Source organism: Hyperoodon ampullatus, assembly GCF_949752795.1.
Source record: "Hyperoodon ampullatus genome assembly, chromosome: 19".
NCBI classification, from domain to species: Eukaryota; Metazoa; Chordata; class Mammalia; order Artiodactyla; family Ziphiidae; genus Hyperoodon; species Hyperoodon ampullatus.
This window is the reverse complement of record NC_136932.1, coordinates 33,735,540-33,747,734: the sequence shown is the minus strand read 5'-3', so window position 1 is coordinate 33,747,734 and position 12,195 is coordinate 33,735,540.

Here is a 12,195-nt window from a genome sequence, read left to right as displayed (position 1 = left end):
GAACATAAAAATCACTTGATTCCTACCACCTGGAGTTAAGCGTGGTGAAAACCTAAAGGATCATATATTCAACTTTTTCTGTGCATAGTTGTATATAAATTTATGTGTGTATAACATAAAGATGATAAAAATATATAATTTTGTATCCTGCTTTATTTATTTAACAGAAAATTTTTACTCATTACACATGCTCCTAACAATATGCATTATTAGAAAACATAATTTTTAGTGACCTCAAGATAGTCCATCTTGTGGATTTATCATAATTTGCCTTTTTCCTGTTATTGGAATTTGTGCCTGTTTCTAATTTTTTACTATTATAAATAACGCTTCAATGAAAATTTTGTACATAAATACTTATCCATTTTGGATTATTTCCTTAGTCTAGATATAAACAGGATTAGTAAGTGAATACAGAATCAAAGGTTATGACCTTTATAAAGACTTCAAAGAATTGCTTTCTCTCTTTTTTAGCCATAGTTATATGGGAAAAATAGTTCTTCTGCAGTATCAGGTGGAAAAGAGTAGGATGTGAAATTGTATCTTCATCATTACCTCAGTTATTTAAAACACATTAAAATATGTGTCATACAAGAAGAATATATTGGAGTGATTGCCTCTGAGTAGTGAATTATTTCATTTACTTCTTTAGACTTTTAAACTTTTTTGTGGACAGTCTTTCTGCCCCCCGCCCCCCATGACATATTTTTATGGGCCACCAATAGTACCCTGTGTTCACCTCTATCCGTGCACTGCTTTCTCTTATTTTAAGTTCTTGATTTACTTTTTTTCTTTCTTTTTTCAAGATGGTTATTTTTGTAAATGAAAGGTATGCACGCCAATGAATTCTTCAAGTCTTCTAACCTAAATGATGCCCCCCTGAGTCACCTGCCTCTTTCCACGCCTCAGAAGGCATTCCGTCTCAACTCGTTTTGTGGATTTTTTTACATCATATTCTCCTTCAAAGTCTTCTGATGACAGATTACTCCACGATCGAAGTTTATTAGTAGATGCACAATTAGTGCTGAAGCCTTAAGGTTTTCTTCACATTATTCATGTCAAAATAAAGGTTCAAGTTAAGTTAAAATGAGTTTTCCTCAAGCTGGGTGCACGGACAGGATTAGATCAATCCATGATTCAGAACCATTTAATTTTAAAGAGAAAAGTACTAAATTATAAGTACAATTACAATTACTTAAGTTATATGTAATTACTAAAGAGTTTTAAAGCATACTGCCTTTTAAAAGGTTTTAATTAATAAGTTTATTCAGAATATATTTATTGATGACCAACGATATTCTGACAGTGGGGGATTGAGATGTGGTCCTTGACCTCATGCAGGTGACACTCTGTTGAGAGGTAAAATGATTCTTGTACCCATTCTGGTGTGTGGTGTGGGTTTTCCAGCACCACCAAGTAGATGGCATCATGTCCACAGGTGAGGGCTCAGTCCTATTAGGCTGTCCTACCTCTCACTCCAGATGCCAATCACAAGTCCAGGTTGTCCCCTGGGCTTCTGACCAACTGGCTAGAAATGGGAGGTTCCCATGAACCCCCTCCTTGGATTCACTTAAATGGCTGGAGGAGCTCACAGGACTCAGAGAAGGATTTTACTTCCTAATTTTCCTGTTTATTATAAAAGGATATTGTTTCCCATAGGAACTGCCGGATGGAAGAGAGGCACAGGGCAAGACATCGGGAAAGGATGCATGTGTGGGATTAGTGCCCTTATAAAGGAGACGGCACAGAGCTGCTCAGCTCTTCCACTAGGTGAGGACACAGCAAGAGGTCCATGACTTGGAAGAGGGCCCTCTCCTGATCACTCTGGCACCCTGATCTCAAACTTCCAGCTCCAGAACTTTGAGAAGTAAATTTCTGTTGTTTAAAAGCTACCCAGGCTGTGGTATTTTGTTATAGCTGCCCAAACGGACCCAGACAGCTTGTCAGTTGCATCACCGGAGACACTTACCTGGTCCCTGGAAGCACTGAGTTTCTAAGCCCTAGTGTGGAGGTGTGTGCTTAAATATTCTTTTTTAAAAAATTAGTGGTAAAAAGTACATAAAATTTACCATTTTAATCATTTTAAAGTGTATGTTCAGGGGTATTAAATTCATTCACATTGTTGTGCAACCATCACCACCATCCATCTCCAGAACTTTTTTCATCTTCCTAAACTGAAACTCTGTCCCCATTAAACACTAATTCCCCATCCCCTTCTCCCCTGGCCCTTGGCAAACCTCCATCCTACTTTCTGTCTCTATGGTTTGGACTCCTCTAGGGACCTTGTAAAGTGGAATCATACAGTATGTGTCCTTTTGTGACTAGCTTACCTCGCTTAACACCCATCCTCCAAGTTTATCCATGTTGAAGCAAGTTAAAATCTTCTTCTTTCATTGGCAGAATAGTATTCCATTGTGTGTATGGACCACATTTTGTTGATTCATTCATCTGTCGGTGGACACTAGGATAGCTTCCACATTTTGGCCACTATGAACACGGGAGTGAAATATCTGAGTCCCTGCTTTCAATTCTTTGGGGTATCTACCCTTAAATATTCTCCTGTGTAAGTTCACATAGGGAAATCCCCCCCCCCCGGGTTTGTATGCATGTTTGGCTCCCAGCTTGTAGGTACAGGCTAACACAAGGATCTTTTCTCCTAATGAATCTCAAGGGTGCACCCTGTTACAAGCTACAGGGCAGTAACGGGAACAGAATTTCATGGTTGATCTCCACCGCCTCCCCACTAAATGGTTGTAAAAATGGGGGAGTGTGTGAGTGAGAGATTATTGTTACCTTAATTATTTTTGAGTCTTGAGAAATTAATCAGTGTCCCAGTGATTGTTTACATTTGGCCATATAAGAACGGATCCCAGCTCAGCCGGCTTGTCCAGCTGTTCACAGATGTTGAAATCTAGGAGGCTCATGAAAAGTGGTGCTGAAGGTATTTTCCTAATGACGTGTAACTAGTCAAAAATGACCTATGTGATTTCTACCCCAAATTTAGTTTAATCCATGACCTTTCTTTGCTCAGAAAGGAGAGAGATCAAAAATGTACTGGACTACTGTAGTCCTTTGAAAATGGTGGCTTTCTTCCTGGTTGAAATGGTTATTTCCGTCACCAGGAAAAATATGGCTACAATACTATGGCCTGGATTTTGGGGGGAACTGCGTTATTTAGTAATACAAATAACTTATACATAGCATCAAATCATTCTATGAAAATGAGAGGCAATTTTGTCCTTTAATTTCTTTGTATTGATTCTTTTTGCCACAGGCTTGTTTATATTAATAATTTCACACTCTTTGGGAGAAAAGGATTTTCCAGACACTGTTAATCCCAAACCAGGCACAGTGAGAATTTATTTGCTCATCCATCTATTCAACAAATATTTACTGAAAGCCTACTATGAGCCAAGTGTCTCCACTGGGCTCACTTCAGAGCAGAGCCTGAGGCAAGGATGCGGTGCAGGTGGTTTATCTGTGAGGTCACCCCCAGAAGTGGGAGTGGGGGAGGGGCATGCAGTGAAAGGCGGGGCTCAGTCATGCTGTGGGCACCCGAGAAAGAAATGTCCATGTACAGGCCAGGAGGGTGGGGCTTTTATCCCCACCCCTCATTGGTTGAGAGTTACCCCTGGGGGCATTAATTTGTTTGCATACCTCCAGCAAACTCCTAAATAAAAAGAAGCAGTTTCTTGAGATGGGGAGCTGTCAGCTTGCAGGAACCTGGGCCCTGGTGATGTGGGGTCACCCACTGGCAGTGTCTGCTGTGCCACCTCGTCTTCCTGCTAGGAATACAGCAATGCACAAAACACAAAACTCTCTGCTCTCATTTTTGGGGGCGGGGAGGACAGACACTAGACAAACACAAATTCTGGTTATAATTGTAATAAATGCCTATAAGAGTTTAGGATAAGTGCTTCATGGGGTGACTGACCCCATCTGGGGATGAAGATTATTTCAAATTCCAAATAAATGGAGTCTGAGTATACAATTTCTTGAGTATTTATTTATATACTATAAGAAAAGTTTGAAATTTGGTGTTGTAATTCTTATCAATTTTTGTCATCATCCTGAGAGTTATGCAGGATACCAGGTGAGAAACTCATGCTGGAACTTTTGGTGGTTCTGGCAGCCTGATTGTGGCTAGATTGCTCTGATTGGACTGGCTGAGCAGTTATGATGGAATGGTTTACACGTGGATACGTTTAAAAACATTATTTATTTTCTAATTATAGGAATGATATAAGTTTACTAGAGACAATAAAGAAACATATATAGTATATATGCACAGTGATTATTATATATAGTCTATATATTTATTTATATAGTATATATATTTATTATATAGTATATATATTTATTATAAGTAAGCATAGTGATTTTATATATTTTATTTATCATAAATAATAGCAATTAAATATGTTATATATATTATAAATAATAACACTCTCAAGAAAAATGCCTTGTTTAAGGGTAATTTCCCTCCAATCCTTTTTATTCACATGTATTTGCTAAGTCCTTGAGTCATCAATTTAATATTTAGTTTCCCTTATCCTTGGATATTCCTGAAAATGCATTGCATGCAGTGAGTTGTAAAACTACAGAAGTGCAGGATTGAATCACATACTAACTGAGTGAATGAGTCTCGCCAACCAACCCATGAGTAGGCCCATTTTACTAGAAATGTTCTGTTCTCTGTAAAGTTGGGGAAACACAAAATTTCCAGACCTCCCGTGCCTGTGAACATCATAGATGTGTCATCTGTGAATGTCAAGATCACATGTGTGTGTATTTCTCATATATTTAGTTGAAATTATACCAACTGTGCAGTAACATCCTATTTTTATTTAACACTATTTTTGGAGCATTATTACAATTTTTTCAGCATGATAATTCTGATGGCCAAATGATATTCTATAGCATGAATATATCATAATTTGCTTTTATGTCCAATTTTACTATTGGAATGTAATTTGCTTCTAGGTCTGTGTTACTTTAATCAATACTGCAGTGAATATCTGGAGGATTAACCTGTGTCTGAATTTTTGAAAATTTCTTGGTATAGATTTCTAAACTTGCAATTTCTCTGTCAAAGAGAATGAATATTTTTAAGGTTTCTAATAAATGTTGTCAAATTGCCTTCCAGAAAAATTGAAATATGGGTGTAAGTTTTTTAAAAAATTACTCAACTCTTCAATTACATTGATGAATCTGTTCTGTCAAAATAATCAATCTGGTTGTGTATTCAGAGCTTTTAGATGCCTTTACTTTCATTGTAAAAGGAATTTTACAATGAAAGTAAAATCTTCTATTTTTCCTTTTTGGAGATTAAGTCCCAATTTTTTTGGATCACTGATGTGTAAGCCTTGTTTGTGAGTCTATATGGGAAAGTGTGTACATATGTGCACATATGCACGTGGCCAATGGAATTCTGGACTTTTCCTCCACTTTTTGCCCTCTACTGTGATTATATTTTTCTTTGATGGTTTTTTAAAACCACGACTTTAGAGGTGGTTTCAGGATGACCTATTTATTTCCTCACTGAGATAATTTTTAAAGACCTAACATACCACCCAAAGCATGGAAGCCTTCAGGAGAAATTTGCTTTTGCTTTCTAGAAGAGGTTTACAGAGTGTTTTTAAAACCCCAGAGAAGACGAAGGTGTGTTTCCCCAAACACGACTCTCTTTCATGAAATAAAAATGGCCTGTTGACAACATGATCTTGGAAACTCCGTTTCTTTGGTAGCAATTTTTCTCACTCTCAGATCAGGAGGGGAGGACGGAGGCCTTGAACCCTTCTGCTCTTTCCCATTTATTTACCCAATTCTATCAGCTTGACCGTTGGAACCAATGAGTCGATTAGGTCAAATGGTTGACCAATGCAAGTTAAACAAGTTACTTGCTTTAAAAAAAAATAAAAAAAGCAACTTCTTTTCTTGTTAACCACTCAATTGACCACATGAAATGTCCTGTCCTTCTGCGTTTGTGTGGTGTTGACAGCCAGTTGAGGCGATCAGGACAGAGCGGAGATGAGGACAAAAGAGCCTGATAACACTTGAAGTTTGGGCTGACGGAGGGGTCAGGGGCCAGAAAAGCAAACTGAGATCAAGGATACACAGAGAGCTGGGGGCAAGGCCCATGCAAACACGCGGTCACCGGGAGAGTGGCTGGGCTGCAGAGCCCGGTGGGCCGGCTGGGTACACAGTCACCCCATGGGGAAGGCTGCTGGCTGAGGCCACTGTCTGCCCATCCCAGCTGAACTTTGTCCCCCTCCACCCTGGTGAGAAGCAGCCCTCCCTGAGTTCTGCCTGGGGACCCTGTAGGTGCAGAAAACTGAAAGCAGCTGGCAGGGAGGAATGCGGGGCAGAGGCAGGGCGCTGAGGTTGATTTGGGAAAGAATGAGCTTTACTGCTTCTTGTCCAGGCCACGCCATATTTTAGGACCAGTATGATTCTTCCTGAGAAAAGATGCCGGGTGCCGGGAGCTGGGGTCTCAGTGTGTGAGAGATGCTCATCCATGTTCAGCCAAATCGAAGGGGAACCAGGGAAAGAAAAATATAAGTTAACTGAAGACTCAACTTTTGACATGTGCTTCTTTTTTTAAAATTTCTTTTATTGAAGTATAGTTGATTTACAATGTTGTGTTAATTTCTGCTGCATGGAAAAGTGATTCAGTAATACATACATTCTTTTCCATCATGGTTTATCACAGGATATTGAATACAGTTCCCTGTGGTACACAGTAGGACCTTGTTGTTTATCCATCCTATATATAATAGTTTGCATCTCCTAACCCCGAACTCCTAGTCCAGCCCTCCCACACCCCTCTCCCCCTTGGTAACCACAGGTCTGTTCTCTATGACGTGCACTTTAAATCGCGCCCTAGCTTGGGTTTCTCAGAAGCAGTTCCCCAGGCGAAAGTTTTGTGCAAGTAATTTATTTGGGAGGTGATCCTAGGAAACACCAGATGGGAGGAGGGCACTTGAGATGTGGAAGGAAAACAATAGTCAGGATGCACTATTGAGCAGATTCCCACGGTGGGCACCAGTGCTCAGTGTCTCTGGGGACCCCCAGGAGACAGTACAGAGCACACTCCAGAGTTGCCCCACCCAAGAGGAAGGAGAACAGAGCTATTTACCTGGCAAGTCTTGCCAGCCAGGGGTTGAGGGTTTCCTGGGAGCGGATACCTCCCTGGCTCACCCTCACTCTGGTGAAGGGGGCTCCCAATGGCCAGGCAGAGGTCAAAGGTAGGGAGTCAGGGTGTAGGCAGTGGGAGATATTCCAGGCAGCTCTCATGGCCACGGTGGGTACCAAGGGACACAGGAGGCGCTCCCAGGGTGGGTGGTACAAAACCCAAGTGTGTGTGCTCAGCCATGGAGCAAACTCAGCGTTCCACTCACAGGGGCAGGCAAGAGTCAGCCTGGAAAGTCCTCATCTCTATAACTCCCCTAACGATCGTGCCATCAATTTCATTGATCAAAAGAGGCAGGAATGCCCTTCCTCTGGCAGCCCCATTTCCAGCCCTTCTGTCTGGGTGGTTTTTTTTGTAAAACTCAGGAATGCATCTCAAGTAATGAGGGATTTTTTTTTTTTTTGGTATTCATCACCCCTTTGTGCAACTCCAGGATTATAATGCAATGCAATACGAATTCCAACAACAACTAAGGCAGCAAAAATCTGGATAAAGCAATCCAGGAGAGGACTCAGTGGACCATCATGGAACCACACGTTATCTGTCTGCCGAGTTTGTAATTTGAGGGCTAGCAACCTTCGGACGATGTTGATTCGTGTTTTACAGGATCATCTATTATCTTAACTTGTAACGTTTCTTTTAAACACACCCCGGGACACGTTCTTTCAGACGCTCAGTTATGTGCAGTATTGTTTGATAACACTTTTGGCAAATGGTTGTTATGAGCCTAGGATCTGTGTGTTTGATGGGCACCAGGACGCAGCAGACTTCTAACAGGTGCCTGGGGAAGGGATCCTGGGTGTGAGAGCAGCTCCACAGGTTTCCCCCCAGATGTACTGTATCCATTAGTGTAGAGACCTAGACACCCTGACTTCTTACTCAATTCCCAACAAGGAGTAGACAAGGCAGTGCCGATCGACAAATGTTTAATGAGCATTTACTGTGTGCTAAACCCATGATTCTTTGGGGTTCAGAACCACACTTGAAAATTATCGAAGCCCACAAAGTGCTTTTATTTATGTGGGTTATATGTATGGATATTTATCATATTAGAAGTTAAAACAGAAACATATTAAACATGTATTATTAACTCATTCAAATAATAGCCACAATGCAAGCATTACATGTTAACATAAATAACACATTTTTTGTGGACAATAACTACAGTTTCCAAAACAAAAAATATATAGTGAGAAGAGTGGTATTACTTTACATTTTTGCAATTCACGTTTATGTCTGGCTTGTTAAAGAGGACGGCTACATTTCGTATCTGCTTCTGCATTCAGTTTGTTGCAATATGTTGTTTTGGTTGAAGTGTATAAAGAAAATCTGACCTCATACACGTATATGGTTGAAAAGGGAGGAGCATTTTAATAGCCTTTCAGATAATTGTGGATAGTTTTCTTTGATGCAATACTCAAACCTGACAAATTGTAGTTTATTTTTTCTTCTCTTTTTTCTCCCTCCCTCCCTCCCTCCCTCCCTTCCTCCCTTCCTCCCTCCCTCCCTCCCTCCTTTTCTTCCTTCCTTCCTTCCTTCCCTGTTAAGGTTTTAACCATTTTTAAGTGTACAGTTCAGAGGCATTAAGTACATTCACATGGTTGTGCAACCATCAACCATCCCTCTATGTAACTCTTTTCATCTTGGAAAACTGAAATTTTGGCCCCATTAAATAATAACTCCCCATTTCGCCCCCCACCCTTTCCGCCACCAGCCCGTAGAAACCACCATTCTATTTTCTATCTCTATGAATTTGGCCGCTCCAGGTAACTCACATAAGTGGGCTCATACAGTCTGTGTCCTTCTCTGTCTGGCTTACACTGAGCACTGTGTCCTCAAGGTTCATCCATGTTGGAGCAGGTGTCAGAATCTCCTTCAAGGCTGAATAATATTCCATTGTATGTTTAGACCACATTTTCTTTATGTATTCATCTGTTAATGGACACTTGGGTTGCTTCCACCTTTTGACTATTGTGGATCATGCTGCTGTGAACATGGGTGCACAGATATATCTTCGAGTCTCTGCTTTTGATTCTCTTGGGTATATACCCAGAAGTAGAATTGCTGGATTGTACAGTGATTCTATTTTTAATATCCTGAGGAACTGCCATACTGTTTAGTAGTTTCTTATGGTTAGTTACAATGTGGAATCTGAAATCATATCAATGAACTTTTTGTGACCTGTTGCATTAAAATTTATTAGCCTGGCTTGCACTTTGAATGGATCTTTAACCAATGCACGATTCTTAAAATAGTGTGCATGGGTCATTCAGAAGATATTGGTTCAGTGAGTTATGCAGATCTTCCAAAAAATAATTCATTTTTAATACAGTATAAAACAGTCGCATTAACTAATATCACAGCTGACATCATCAGAAAAATCTTTAAAATATTGCAACACTGTCAAGTTCACTGTTACAGATACACATCTTCTAACATTCTAATTTTCAATTGAAACCTTTGCTTTATCATCGGGAACTGACACTGTCAATTGTTTTCCTTGAAGTGACAGACTCACTTTGTTCATTTTAAAGAACATGTCTGCTAAATACCCAAGTCTGAACCACTATAGCTTATCATTTCTCAAGTAATAACGAATTCCACAGAGGTGCGGGGGGAGGGGAGAGAATTAGTTCAGTGTGCAACTCAAGCAACTGCCCAGGTACTTTCCTTGGAGATGGCTGTTGTCCTTTAGGACCCAGCAGAAGTGTTTTTCTGTACTTGCCATTTTGTTACACAGAATATGAAAAACCCAGGCTTTCAAGGATCAGTCAGGACTTAATAAAATTAATCACTGTTACTGTTTTATCACAGACACTTTTCTTTTTTCTTTTTTACAAATTTTGATTTTTAATTTATTTATTTTGGGCTGTGCTGGGTCTTCGTTGTTGCATGCAGGCTTTCTCAAGTTGCAGCGAGCGGGGGCTACTCTTCATTGCGGTGCATGGGCGTCTCATTTCGGTGGCTTCTTTTGTTGCAGAGCACGGGCTCTAGGTGTGCGGGCTTCAGTACTTGTGGAACGTGGGCTCAGTAGTTGTGGCTCGTGGGCTCCAGAGCTCAGGCTCAGTAGTTGTGGCACACGGGCTTAGTCGCTCCGCGGCATGTGGGATCTTCCCGGACCAGGGCTCAAACCCGTGTCCCCTGCATTGGCAGGTGGATTCTTAACCACTGCGCCGCCAGGGAAGCCCTTATCAAGGACACTCTTAAGCAACACTGCCTTGTTTCACTGTGTTGGCAGTGAACAATACAATGTTTACTAAGTCAAATTTGACCACTGCCCCGGGGCTCCAGCAGGTTTACCCCCCCTTGCTTTTGCACCATCAGTGCAATGGTCATCACAGTGAAAAAGGCAAATAACAGCTTAGTGTCTGGGGATTTGGAGAATAGTTTGGATTTCACAGACTTCCTGAAAGTTGTCTCTGGGATATCCGGGTGTGCGAGCAGTCCATTGAGAACGACTGTGTTAAATAAAACACTGCTTGGCCGAAAATTTAAATGCATACTAAACACATATATGTAGTATGCACCTCCTTTATTTGTTTAAAAAATTATTTTTGCTCTTCAAAAGTATCAGGCCTATAGTAGAAAATTAACTAAAGCAACTATATGACAATTAAAATCACCAGTAACCTCCTCATCCACAAAACAACTCATTAATAGTTTGCTATTTGTGCTTTCCAATAAATACCTATATCTCTCTCTATGTAATTATCTACTTATATACCTTTTTAAAAATGGAATTATATTAAACAAGCTATTATATAATCTGCCTCATTTGTGTAACAATATGGCATAAATATTTTTCTATACCGTTAAACATTCTTATATAAATATAAATACAAATGCAAAACGGGTGGTTGGTATCACATCCTATGGCTACATCAAAATTTATTTTAACCAAACCCAACTGTTGCAAATGTACCTGGTTTCCTATGGCTTTGCTATTATAAAAATTCTCCAGCCACCATTCTTGTGCCTGAAGTGTTAGATATATTACATATTTATATTTTCTTCCTGACTACTAATTCTTAGAGGTGGAGTTGGTAGATATGGAATCTTCATGTTTTAAAAATAATAATGGATTTTGTCTAATTGTCTTCCAGAAGCTTGTCTCCACCGGGTCTGGTTGCCCGATGCTGTTCTATCACCTCTGACCTGCAGTGTAGTCTCCTTGGCCCTGTGTTGAAGTGTTTATCTCTTCTCTGTTCAGTTGTGTAACACTCATCCAGCCCCTTAATACACACACACGCACATGCACACACACACACACATGCACATGCACACGCCACGTGCCAGGGCCCCAGTCTTCCACTCACCGTGAAACCTGGGATCTGGCTGAGGAATAAGGTACTGGGTCAGGAGAACTGAGCTCAACCTCCTGGAAGAAAGTTAAACCCACACCAACCTCCTCTACCATTTTCAGGCTTGAACCTTGGAATGCATTCGATGTTAGCAGAGACAGAATGGAGTTCCAGTGTTTTCACATAACACAGAATGGACCATTTTAACCTTTTTTTTTTTTTTTTTTTTGCGGTACGCGGGCCTCTCACTGTTGTGGCCTCTCCCGTTGCGGAGCACAGGCTCCGGACGCGCAGGCTCAGCGGCCATGGCTCACGGGCCCAGCCGCTCCGCGGCGTGTGGGATCTTCCCGGACTGGGGCACGAACCCGTGTCCCCTGCATCAGCAGGCGGACTCCCAACCACTGCGCCACCAGGGAAGCCGTCTCCGTGAATTGGACTCTTCCGGGTCCCTCATATAAGTGGAATCATCTGTATTTGTCTTTTTGTCACTGAGTTCTTTCACTCACCTTAACTGACCCACCGATTTTGACAACCTGCTTTTATGAGCCCCTATCTGACAGCACCAGGATGGTTTGATTTGAGTGTGTTTGCAAGAGGATAACATCAGGATTTCCACGTCCCTGAGCAAATTTGATCAGGAGAGGGGAAATATAAACGGAGTTCTTGCCCTTGAGAGGGATCATTTGTCTAAATGCATTTTCA